At 44.1% G+C, this 12758-nt stretch overlaps 1 protein-coding gene across 1 annotated transcript in view; it reads right to left on the bottom strand.

Annotated features, from left to right (window-relative positions):
* LOC115193640 (spectrin beta chain, non-erythrocytic 1) overlaps positions 1–1281 on the bottom strand; it is a 133847-nt gene extending 132566 nt beyond the window's left edge. Inside the window, exon 1 of the mRNA XM_029752480.1 lies at positions 1120–1281. The gene's annotated coding sequence lies outside the window, so the exon portion shown is untranslated. The remainder of the gene's footprint in view (positions 1–1119) is intronic.
* Between the last annotated feature and the right edge of the window lie 11477 nt (positions 1282–12758).

Below are 12758 nucleotides of genomic sequence, written 5' to 3'. Positions count from 1 at the left end.
CCTTTCATTTGTCTTCTCCCCATCTATACTGATTGAAGTGGAAATAACATCAATAAAGGATCATAGCTTTCACCTGGTCAGTCTGTCATGGAAAGAGCAGGTGTTCCTAATGTTTTGTACATTGTGTAGACCCTGCAGCAGAGCAATGATTTACAACCAAACTCTCCTGCATCACGGCTGTCAGTGACACTCGGGACAGCAAAGCCAATGCCCTGGATATCTCATAATCACAAGGCGTTCGTAACTATTTAAAAAGGCCTCAAAGCCCACCTTGCTCAATATAGTGAAAACCCCGTTTGGCGCAAACATGTGAAGACGTGAGGCAAATGGGGGATTTCGCCACCAAAGGGTCGTTTCAGCAGTTTGGATGTGATTTCAATTGTGCCAATGACATGACGTCCCTAAATGTTTTCAACTCCCGGTAAACATTAAAGGGTAGCCTCGAGCCACATGTAGCAGAGAGCAGACTCCGATGTGACATAGGCCTACAGCGAGGGATACATGCATCTCCTATCTGATTACATAATAGCTTCAAGTTATACAGACGGTACCTAGATGTAATTCTTCCTCAATATCATTACGCACATCAAATACAATAAAGTCCAGAATTTTGCTTTGAATGTCGCATTTTATCAGTGTTTGGTTTGAAATCATCCTAGCAATGTTTCTATAAACAAGGGCGGCCACGCCTGCATCTCTTCAAAGAGCAGTAGGCTGGCTCCTTGTGTATACCGTTATATACGTTCTCAAACCTCCATATTAACATGGCGCAATGTGTGACTGCGAACCAAGTAGCCTACAGATTAGATGCTCTCTGAATGAATGGCCTTTTGAAAAACACAACGCCGCACAAATACATTATACATCTCATAGTTCAAGCAAAAACAACTTCAACAGGGTCAAATATAAGCACATGCTTCGAAATCTGAGCAATGTGGATATAACAACATCTGTTCGGTTCCACATCATTTTTGTAACAGTAACTGATTCTAACTAGATACAAAGAAACAATTCTTATTGCGGGGTAATCTGTTTAGAGCGGTCCGGAGCGTAGTCTCCATCACCGAGAAGAGCGCCAAGCCAATATCCTATCTCAATACAATAATTGCACAGACTTACCAATCAACAATTTCGCAATTAACTTCACTGCGGAGAAGCCTGCAAACAGCACGTAGCCAGACACTGGACGAGGAAAAACGCAGAATCTTGATGGAGTCCTCCTCACCACCTTTCTTACTGCAACAGCACCGCCAACTGCAGCACAATCTCGACAATGGGCGGAGACTTCGTCCGCAAGGTCTCACGCACCAAGTGGGTTCTGCGCAAGGCTACCTCGTCAGTGGTCGCGTTCCCCTGCTCAGACGTTGCATGCATCAACCAATGGTTGAGTGACACGTCACCTACTGTGTCATTGACTGACAATTGCTATGACATATGATACTGTTAACTGATACTTAAAATACCTGTCCAGACGTTGTAAGATCTTGCAGACGTCAACAACCTCTGGGCAGAGGAGCGCGTCCAACATCTCCACATGCCTGATTTAGGGTAATTACCAGACGTCTGAAATTAAAAGTGGGACATTATTGCGGTCTGTATCTCAATGCTGCCACTGTATAATATGCTGTGTCAGCATAGCTATTTAATTAATAAATGTAGGATTTTACATACATTTGCACTTGTATCAACCAGCTGGGCATTAATAAATTAAATCAGCACTGGTAAAAGCTCAAGCCAAAGAAAATCGTGTGTCCTAATCACATTGTAGACTGTAGACACATTGGAAATGCTTTGTGGAAATTCTTGGAAGATTCGATAGTGTCTTCATAAAGTAAAGATTGTTTTATAGAGAGTTGATACACTTACATTACATTTTTGCAGACGCTGGACTTACAGGAGCAATTATGGTTACATGCCTTGCTTAAGGGCACATCAATAGATTTGTCACCTAGTCAGCTCGGGGATTTGAGCCAGCGACCTTTGCAGTTATTGACCCAAAGCTCTTACCAGCTAAGCTGTCTCCCCCAATTAAATATTGTGTTACTGTATATAACAACCGAAAAGCCAATACAGGCAGCCTAGAATACAGATTGAAACATTTAATAAATCAAAATATGTCTCTCGGGATTACCCTTTTTGTTAATTCTCTATTCTCTATCAAAATAGAGAGAGACATTGAAGATATTAGAGAACGTATACCCATCATTTCAGTGAAATAAATAGTCACAGAGAGAACACTAAAATCCTAAAGAGTGAGGTACAGCACAGGAGGCCGTTGAGGGGAGGACGGCTCATAACAATGGCTGGAATGGAGTAAATGGAATGACATCAAACTTCGATACCATTCCATTTATTCTGTTCCAGCCATTAAGATGAGCCCGTTCTCCCCAGTCAAGGTGTCACCAAATACTGTAAAGTCATGGACTGTCTCTCAGAGCCTGTTTAATAACAGAAAACACCATGTACACAAAGCAACTCCCTGAAAGGGTCACAATAAGTTTTCAAGCTTCCCACCATACTTGTTTCGTATGTCACAAATAATGTAGAAAACTGTTGAAAATACAATAGTATAACAACTCAACAAATGAGTCCACTAGAAGAGTGTCAATCACCACAGAAGACTCTGTCAATCACCACATCCCCATCGGCAGACTCAATAGCCTTGGTTTCTCAAATGATTGCCTCGCCTGGTTCACCAACTACTTCTCTGATAGAGTTCAATGTATCAAATCGGATGGCCTGTTGTCCGGGCCTCTGGCAGTCTCTATGGGGGTGCCACAGGGTTCAATTCTTGGGCCAACTCTTTTCTCTGAAAACATCAATGATCTCGCTCTTGCTGCTGGTGAGTCTCTGATCCACTTCTACGCAGACGACACCATTCTGTATACTTCTGGCCCTTCTTTGGACACTGTGTTAACCACCTTTCAGACGAGCTTTAATGCCATACAACTCTCCTTCCGTGGCCTCCAACTGCTCTTAAATACAAGTAAAACTAAATGCATGCTATTCAACCGATCGCTGCCTGCACCTGCCTGCCCGTCCAGCATCACTACTCTGGACGGTTCTGACTTAGAATATGTGGACAACTACAAATACCTAGGTGTCTGGTTAGACTGTAAACTCTCCTTCCAGACTCACATCAAACATCTCCAATCCAAAGTTAAATCTAGAATTGGCTTCCTATTTCGCAACAAAGCATCCTTCACTCATGCTGCCAAACATACCCTCATAAAACTGACCATCCTACCGATCCTCGACTTCGGCGATGTCCTTTACAAAATAGCCTCCAATACCCTACTCAATAAACTCGATGCAGTCTATCACAGTGCCATCCGTTTTGTCACCAAAGCCCCATATACTACCCACCACTGCGACCTGTATGCTCTCGTTGGCTGGCCTTCGCTTCATACTCGTTGCCAAACCCACTGGCTCCAGGTCATCTACAAGACCCTGCTAGGTAAAGTCCCCCCTTTTCTCAGCTCACTGGTCACCATAGCAGCACCCACCTGTAGCACGCGCTCCAGCAGGTATATCTCTCTGGTCACCCCCAAAGCCAATTCCTCCTTTGGCCGTCTCTCCTTCCAGTTCTCTGCTGCCAATGACTGGAACGAACTACAAAAATCTCTGAAACTGGAAACACTTATCTCCCTCACTAGCTTTAAGCACCAGCTGTCAGAGCAGCTCACAGACCACTGCACCTGTACATAGCCCATCTATAATTTAGCCCAAACAACTACCTCTTCCCCTACTGTATTTATTTATTTATTTTACTCCTTTGCACCCCATTATTTCTATTTCTACTTTGCACTTTCTTCCACTACAAATCTACCATTCCAGTGCTTTACTTGCTATATTGTATTTACTTTGCCACCATGGCTTTTTTGCCTTTACCTCCCTTATCTCACCTCATTTGCTCACATTGTATATAGACTTATTTTTCTACTGCATCATTGATTGTATGTTGTTTTACTCCATGTGTAACTCTGTGTTGTTGTATGTGTCGAACTGCTTTGCTTTGTCTTGGCCAGGTCGCAATTGTAAATGAGAACTTGTTCTCAACTTGCCTACCTGGTTAAATAAAGGTGAAATACATTTTTTTTTAAAGAGTACTCTGTAGCTTCCCAAGTGGTGTAGCGGTCTAAGGCACTGCATCGCAGTGCTTGAGGCGTCACTACAGACCTGGGTTTGATCCCAGGCTGTGTCACAACCAGCTGTGACCAGGCGGCACACAACTGGTCCAGCGTCGTCCGGGTTAGGGGAGGGTTTGGTTGGGGGGGGCATTACATCGTGCTCTAGCGACTCCTTGTGGTGGGCTGGGTGCCTGTGGGCTGACTTTTGTCATCAGTTGAACGATGTTTCCTCGGACACATTGGTGCTTCTGGGTTAAGCGGGTGGATGTTAAGGGGTGTGGTTTGGCAGGTCATGTTTCGGGGGATGCATGACATCACTTTTGCCTCTCCCGAGCCCGTTGGGGAGTAGCATCGATGAGACAAGATCATAATTGGATATCATGAAAATGGGGGTAAAAACTAAAAAAAGAGTACTCCTTTTGAAGCCCAGCACTGGTTGAATCAACATTATTTCCATGTTATTTCAATTAAATGAGGTTGAAATGTCGTCTGTGCCTGGTGGGAGGCATTGTTAGAGCAGAAGAGTCGTGTGTTTGTTCATGCCCAGTGCTATGGGGCATAGCTCTGGACAGAGGTTCAGGACCATGGCAATCTGGTTTAAGACACAATTTTCACATTTTCTGGTTCACGTCTCTGGTTCTGATAAGCAGGCTCCGCTTCCAACATCTGGAGTTGAGAGAATGAGACAAGCTCGGTTCAGAACATCCCATTTCCTCCCATGGGGCGTGCATGCTTGTGTACGCACTGAAGGGTCTGAGCAGACAAGGCCAACCTCTTCATATGTAGTGAATTATATGGAGTCTTAAGGCGCCTTCCCTTCTCATTAGTAACTTATTCAAACATTGTCATGCTCATCATTTTGTGTAAAGTATTTTCACAGAATTTACAGTAGGCTATACTTACTGTACTTTTAACAAATATGGAGGGAAAGGGAATGTTTGTAACTCACATCTGAGCTGGATCGAGATATGGTTCTCATGATAGTGTGTTTACAGGGAAAGCCATCTTGTCTGTAGTCCTGAAACTGTCCAGCGGGCAGTAGATCTTCCTCCCTGCTGTGGAGTCAGTGACAGGAGGACTCATACAAGCCCCTGTTGCTCTCTATGGTGAATGTTGCTCTCAAATCAAGTCAAATCAACTGTTATTGGTGGCAGATGTTATCGCGGGTGTAGCGAAATGCTCCTGTTCCTATCTCCAACAGTGCAGTAATACCTGACAATACAAAACAATACACACAAATCCCCAAAATAAAAAGAAAGGAATTACAAAATATAGAAATATTAGAACGAGGAATGTCAGAGTTCGGAATATAAATATCTATGTATATGATGGTGTGTATAGACAGTACGGACAGTATATGAATAGAAAAGGTGTGTACAGCAGTAGTTATATAGGATAGGCCTTGACTAGAATACAGTATATACACATGAACAGTATGTAAACATTATTTAAGTGACTATGTACATAGGGCAACTGTCTCTAAGGAGCAGGGTTGAGTACTGGGTAGCAGCCGGCTAGTAACAGTGACTAAAGTTCAGGGCAGGTTACTGGGCGGAGGCCGGCTAGTGGTGACTGTTTAACAGTCTGATGGCCGGGAGATAGAATCTGTTTATCAGTCTTTCGGTCCCAGCTTTGATGCACCGCCTTCTAAATGGTAGGTGGGTGAACAGGCCGTGGCTCAGGTGGTTGAGGTCCTTGATGATCTTCTTGACCTTCCTGTGACATGGGGTGTAGATGTCCTGGATGGCAGGCAGTGTGCCCCCAGTGATGCGTTGGGCAGACCGCACCACCCGCTGGGGAGTCCTGCGGTTGTGGACAGGGCAGTTGCCGTACCAGACAGTGATACAGCCCAAGAGGATGCTCGCAATGGGGCATCTGTCAGAGGTATGTGAGGGTCTTAGGGGCCAAGCTGAATTTATTCTGCCTCCTGAGGTTGAAGAGGCGCTGTTGTGCCTTTTCAGTCACACTGTCTGTGTGGATGGACCATTTCAGGTTGTCAGTGATATGCACTCCGGGGAACTTGAAGCTTTTCACCCTCTCCACTGCAGCCCTGTCGACATGGATGAGGGTGTGCTCCCTCTCCTGAAGTCCATGATCAGCTCCTTCGTTTTGTTGACGTTGATTGAGAGGTTATTTTCCTGGCATCACTCCGCCAGGGGCCTCACCTCCTCCCTGTAGGCTGTCTTGTCATTGTTGGTAATCAGGCCTACTACTGTTGTGTCGTCTGCAAACTTGATGATTGAGTTAGAGGCGTGCGTGGCCACGCAGTCATGGGTGAACAGGGAGTACAGGAGGAGACTGAGCACGCACCCTTGTGGGGCCCCATGTGTTGAGGATAAGCGTAACAGAGGTGTTGTTACCTATCTTCACCACCTGGGATGGCCTGTTAGGAAGTCCAGGATCCAGTTGCAAAGGGCGGGGTTCAGACCCAGGGCCCCGAGCTTTGTCTCTCACTGTGGAGGTATGAGCAGTCCTAGTCCCACAGCTGTATCACAAAACAATGAAGTCCATGATTAAGTCCATTCGAGAACCACTGCATTGATGTTACCATACCTTACCACTTCGTTAATACAGAAAGGGAAGCAGGTAGTCTAGCGATTAAGAGCATTGGGCCAGTAACTGCCTGGTCACTGGTTCAAATCCCCAAGCCGACTAGATGAAGTCTGATGATGTGCTCTAAAACACCTCTTGTATAGATAGATATCCACAGTTTCTACTCAATTAAAACCATGTTGAGCTACTTCTCAAGGGAACTTTTTTAGATGACCTTGAGGGTGTCCCAGAATTCTCTCTGGCAGAATTGGATCTGGTCAGCTTAAGGAGGCAGCAGGGTTCATGATGACATAGGGTATTTCCATTCAGACACCAGACACCATACTGAACAGGCACAGCCATGTTCAATAGCAAATAGGAGTGAATAGGAATTAAACATCACCTCTGTCGAAGCAATCGATCAACCTAACATAGAGCTGGTTATGCCTTTCTCTAGTCTCAACCACATTACTAGAACATTTGTTTGCCTTAGGTCACACTTGAGAAAGAACAAAGGACTTGTCAATATTCCACATATTTTCCAGCACAGGAAACTTGCGGTAATCTTTCCCAGATTTGTTTTCCCACAATAGACTTAGATTAAGCAGAATATATTCAAATGATAGCTCAAGCAAAGTCACACAATACATCTTCTCAACTTTATTAACACCGCCCCCACCATGAAATCTCTGTACATTTCAACTGTTACGAGAAACCTGTGCGGGTTGCTTCGCAACCGTTTCCTCTCAGCGCACACTCAGCAACCGGTGAAGTGTTGGTGATGTCCGCCCCCCAGTATGGTAATGTTGAGAGAAAGGTGAACACAGAGATGGTATGCACGGATAATAAATGGCATCCTTTTAAGCCAACTGTGGAGGCACTGAGAATATTTGGTGACTCTGAATGAGGGATCCATATTACAGAGGAAGAAAGAACAGTGTTTTTGTGGTCACGTTGAGCACCTGACAGCCAGAGCATTGAAATGCTGGGATTAGGTGGGAAAGTCAGCATAAATCTGACCCATCCCATATGTAATGAATCCGATCTGTGTACAGCAGAGTCCCTGCCCAACTTCATAAAAACATCTGAAACCCTCTCTTCAAACAGTATCTTAAATAATCCTCCTCTTCACCTCAACCCCCCTTCTAGCACTGACTCCACTGATAGCTATGTTATTGAGGAAACATGTACTTTCTATGCCTGTGATATGTGGTTGTCCAACCTAGCTATCTTAAAATGATTGCACTAACTATACGTCGCTCTGGATAAGAGCATCTGCTAAATGACTACAATGTAAATGTACGAACAGTGCAGAGTGAGGGGGATCCTTTTTCAATGTTTTTGGGAGGGAATCCTCAGCACCCCTAAGTGATACCATGCGTTCACATTGGCTGCATCTTCTACAGCTTAAAAAGATACAGCGCACGTTCCAATTAAGAGTCTGCATCGTCATTGAGTGCACCCACACAAAAATATGACCAATATAATTATTTGTGTGATTTTCATCAGATCTTAGCTCCTTTATTACATAGCAGCTGATTGTGAAGATATTTTGTATGGTGTGCTGGGAGATAGAGAGACAGAATGTAAAAGGCCTCAGCGCTTTCAGGCTGCGTTTACACATGCAGCCCAATTCTGATATTGTTTTCCCTAATTGGTCTTGTAACCATCAGATCAGCTCTGAAAAAGATCTGATGTGAAAAGATCTGATGTGATTGGTCAAAAGACCAATTAGTGGGAAAAAGACCAGAATTGGGCTGCCTGTGTAAACACAGCCTAGTTTCTCTGAAAACCCTTCCCACATACTGTGGTTACCATGGCCACTGGTGCGAGTTGGCTCTGTTGGTTGCTGTGGAAGTGGCCTGTGTGTGAAGGGGAGGAGAAAGAAGAGGAGAGAAGAGCAGAGACAAGAGGTGGAGGGGGCAGAGATTCTACGCCTGATTTCACACGCTGTGCACCGCTGAGTGAAGAGTGGGTGGGCTGGATGCATGTTGCCGCTCCACTCTGATCACTCCTCTCCTTTTTTCTCTCTCCACTTCACTCTCTCTGCTCCTGTCTTTCTCTCTCTTTCTCTCTCGCTCTCTCTGCCTCCATCCTCCTCCTCTTGGCATCAAGCTAGAGGGAATCTGAACGGAATATCACTGCATCACTCAAAATTAAAATAAGATTGTCAATACATTTACAGTTCTTACACTATAACTACAATATATGACTGAATAGAACATAATTATCACTCCCAAGGGTGACTGAGAATATATTGCTATGTGTTTGCGGTCTCTAAGCATGCCCAGTAGGCCAGTCAGTAAGCCCTCCATGAGCTGCTTAAGTTATACACTTTATCCTCTCCTTTAAATCAAATCAAATGTTATTGGTCACATACACATTTATTGTCATGAATCTTTCCCTGGCCTGGAGGCAGCTCTGTAGAGTGCTGGCACAGCCACAAAATCTGATTTGAAACCTAACCCTAACCATACTGCCAACCCTAATGCCCAACCTTGAATTAAGACCTAAAAGCTTGTTTTCATGAATTTTTACAATATAGACAATTTTGACTTTGCAGCTGTCCCATCTTGCGGAACTTGCTCAGTTCTGCCTCCAGGACAAGATTCATGACAATAAACATCAACTTGCTCTCCTCTGCCTCCTCTGTCTCAATTAGAGATGGTTCTATGTTGATGTAATCAGATGGGGCTTTCAGTGAGGACCTTTAACAGAATGACTGGTAATGAAATGCTGTCCCTCAGGCGACATCAAACTGGGCACACACTGGTTGAATCAACGTTGTTTGCATGTCATTTCAAGGAAATGACGTTGAGCCAACGTGGAATAGATGTTGAATTGACATCTGTGGCCAGTGGGATGGCTTTGTGTCAGTGATGGCACTGATTGAGGGAGACTAATAAGCATGAAAGCCGGACACTGAACAATGCACTCTGTCAGACACTACTGAACTACAAAGGGTTTCTCCATGGTGAAGGGATATAGGCCTGTTACTATTAACATTTGCAACAGGTTGATGTCCTACCTGATGGGCTGAAAAATGGCCCCTAGTCTCTTGTATAGCTTTACTTATATAAAAGTGTTTTGTCACAAATACATAGTACTGTATGTGAGTGGGAGAATGTATGGGCTTCGTTTTGCTGTATGTACTGTATGTGAGAGTGGTTATGTTGACAGTCCTATTTAGTGTGGATCTTCAAGTGTGTGTGTGCGTGTTTGTGTGTGTGTGGATGGGAAGTGTGTACTCCTATACTGTAGCCATGACACCGAGCAGCAATGTGCCCTTTTCTCTCCATTAGTGATGGATAGCTCTGTCCAGTGAGGAGAGTTGCCACTGGGCTGTTTCCATGTAGGAGCACCACTGGTGGCTATTTCTCCATTACAGCACAATAACATACAGTTACAATAAACAGCCTGTGAATCAATGATATCCCACTGACTTGTTGTCATGGAAACACCAGCACTGGGATAAATAGCACAACACATAGACAAAGGCTGAAGGGCCTGAATCAATGGGGGATTGCACAGGTTATGTAACTGTAGCGGATTGGGGCCTAAATGAGTGGGTATCTAGTGGTGCATGTCTTATTCACATGGGGACATAAATCCACTGCTTTTGGCCACCTCCAATCAGAGGGCCTCTTCCTTTGTCCCCCCAGAGAGGCTCCAGTGAGGAAGGCCCTGGGGCTTGGTGGCATGGCAACACACTGCATTGCACCCCTCCTACTCACACTGGGAGCGAGAGGGCACTGAGAACTCATCAGGGTGATATGTTTGGGACTGGACACAGTTAGGAATGATATACTGAGCACCGCAATATATCAGGGACAAATACTGTAGTGTAGAAAACAACGGACAACCAAATCTTTAGACTGAGGAGTTATATAAGGAGTATGTGTGGGAGGAGAGCATCTTGTGACTGAACATTGAAGCATAAGTGAGACTTGTGTGGGTGTAATGTGTAAATTCATGCATGTGCGCTGGTGGGGTTATCACACTATGTATCACGAACTTACCTTGGTTGGTCTCTCCATTTCATCCTGTTGGTCAACCCCCCCACCAAGCTCAGTAATGGACATGAGAAAATGGAATTACTTAGACTACATGTTCACTTTAAGTGTGTCTCTGATCTTTAGAAGATAATGGTGGTGGGGTGATGGGGGGGCTAAAGGCTTTTATCCAATCATCTGAGACCAGGAAAAACATTCACAAGGCTTCAGGGGGCACTTAAACAATTAGTCATGGAGAAAGAAGACCCCGCTTACTACACCTGTGTCTGTCTGTCTGTCTGTCTGTCTGTCTGTCTGTCTGTCTGTCTGTCTCTCTGTCTGTCTGTCTGTCTGTCTGTCTGTCTGTCTGTCAAATTAAAACCAAACCTGGGAACGATTTATATCATAGAAATATAAAGTCCTCTAATCAGTACAACAATAAATAATGTACCATGAACATTAAATAGCACTCCCCAAATATTATAATCAGATAAAGCACTTCCCATATATTATAATTCGATAAAGCACTGCCTATATATTATAATCAGATAAAGCACTGCCCATATATTATAATTCGATAAAACACTGCCCATATATCGTAATTAGATAAAGTTAGATCAATAACAAGCGTCATTATCCCTGGAAGAGGTCCTGATAGGTTAATATGCACGCTTTAAGCCTTACAGGACTATAGCCTCCTGCTGTGTTGAGTGAAGCTTCTCTCTCTCTGAGACTGTATTCCCATGCAGAGTAGTAGGAGACTCTGGGCTCAATATTGGAGCATAAGCCCTTGAGTTTAATCAGGTCTCTCTGTCAGCTAAGAGGATCCTGCCCTGCTCCTGCTCACATTTGGGATTTAACACCGCACTGCGTGCTGGGTAAAAAGCAGGCCTGAATGAATGTTGTTACTTAGATAGACTTGACTGGGTGATGATGAGATGGTATTGGCATAAGGCAAGGTAGAGAGGGGTCAAGCCAGGGGAAGCTGGGAGTCAACAACATAGTGTCAAGACAGAGTCACAGGTCAGAGTTAGAATACGGCTTGAGCAGACTGCCACAGAGGGAGAGGATACAGGTGAGATTATGAGGTGAGAGAGAGAGACAGACAGACAGAAAGCAGAGAGAGAGAGAGAGAGAGAGAGAGAGAGAGACAGACAGAAAGCAGAGAGATAGAGAGAGAGAGAGAGAGAGAGAGAGAGAGAGAGAGAGAGAGAGAGAGAGAGAGAGAGAGAGAGAGAGAAAGGAGAGCCATGGAGATAAGGAGATAAACACACACTGGGTCTAGGCTGGGTAGGCTGGGTCTAATGAATCGAACACACACACACTCTAATGGGTTATCAATACTCCTAACTTGCGATTCAGTGTGATGGTGCAGTCGGACTCTGTCTGGATTTCTCTGTGTTTAATTGGAACAGGGAAAATGAGGTAAACAATCACGTGACCTTACACAACATTATCCAGATCATGTGACCTTACACAACATTATCCAGATCACGTGACCTTACACAACATTATCCAGATCACATGACCTTACGCAGCATTATCCAGATCACATGACCTTACGCAGCATTATCTAGATCACATGACCTTACGCAGCATTATCCAGATCACATGACCTTACGCAGCATTATCCAGATCACATGACCTTACACAACATTATCCAGATCACGTGACCTTACACAACATTATCCAGATCACATGACCTTACGCAGCATTATCCAGATCACATGACCTTACGCAGCATTATTCTGGACCAGAGGAAACAGAAAAGGGACAAAAGCAATTATATTTTCTCTCTTGTATTAACTGTTGAATAGGGAATTGGAATTGAATTCTAATATCATAGGTATTTCATGGTTTTATTCATTGCATTCAATTTTGAGAAGAAAAGCAATGAGAATCAGCAAAGCACAAAGTTGCCAAAGAATAGATGCTGCTCTGCCAGCCTGAATGTAACATTCAAAATGTTCAGAGTCGGAAAGCATTGATGAGGACAAAAAGGTACTATTTGGATAAGCTTTCACATAAAAAAGGTACTATTTGGATAAGCTTTCACATAAAAAAAGGTACTATTTGGATAAGCTTTCACATAAAAAAAGGTACT

This window comes from Salmo trutta, chromosome 5, assembly GCF_901001165.1.
Source record: "Salmo trutta chromosome 5, fSalTru1.1, whole genome shotgun sequence".
NCBI classification, from domain to species: domain Eukaryota; kingdom Metazoa; phylum Chordata; class Actinopteri; order Salmoniformes; family Salmonidae; genus Salmo; species Salmo trutta.
Note: the sequence above shows the minus strand (reverse complement) of the source record. Positions and strands in the feature narration are given on the sequence as shown.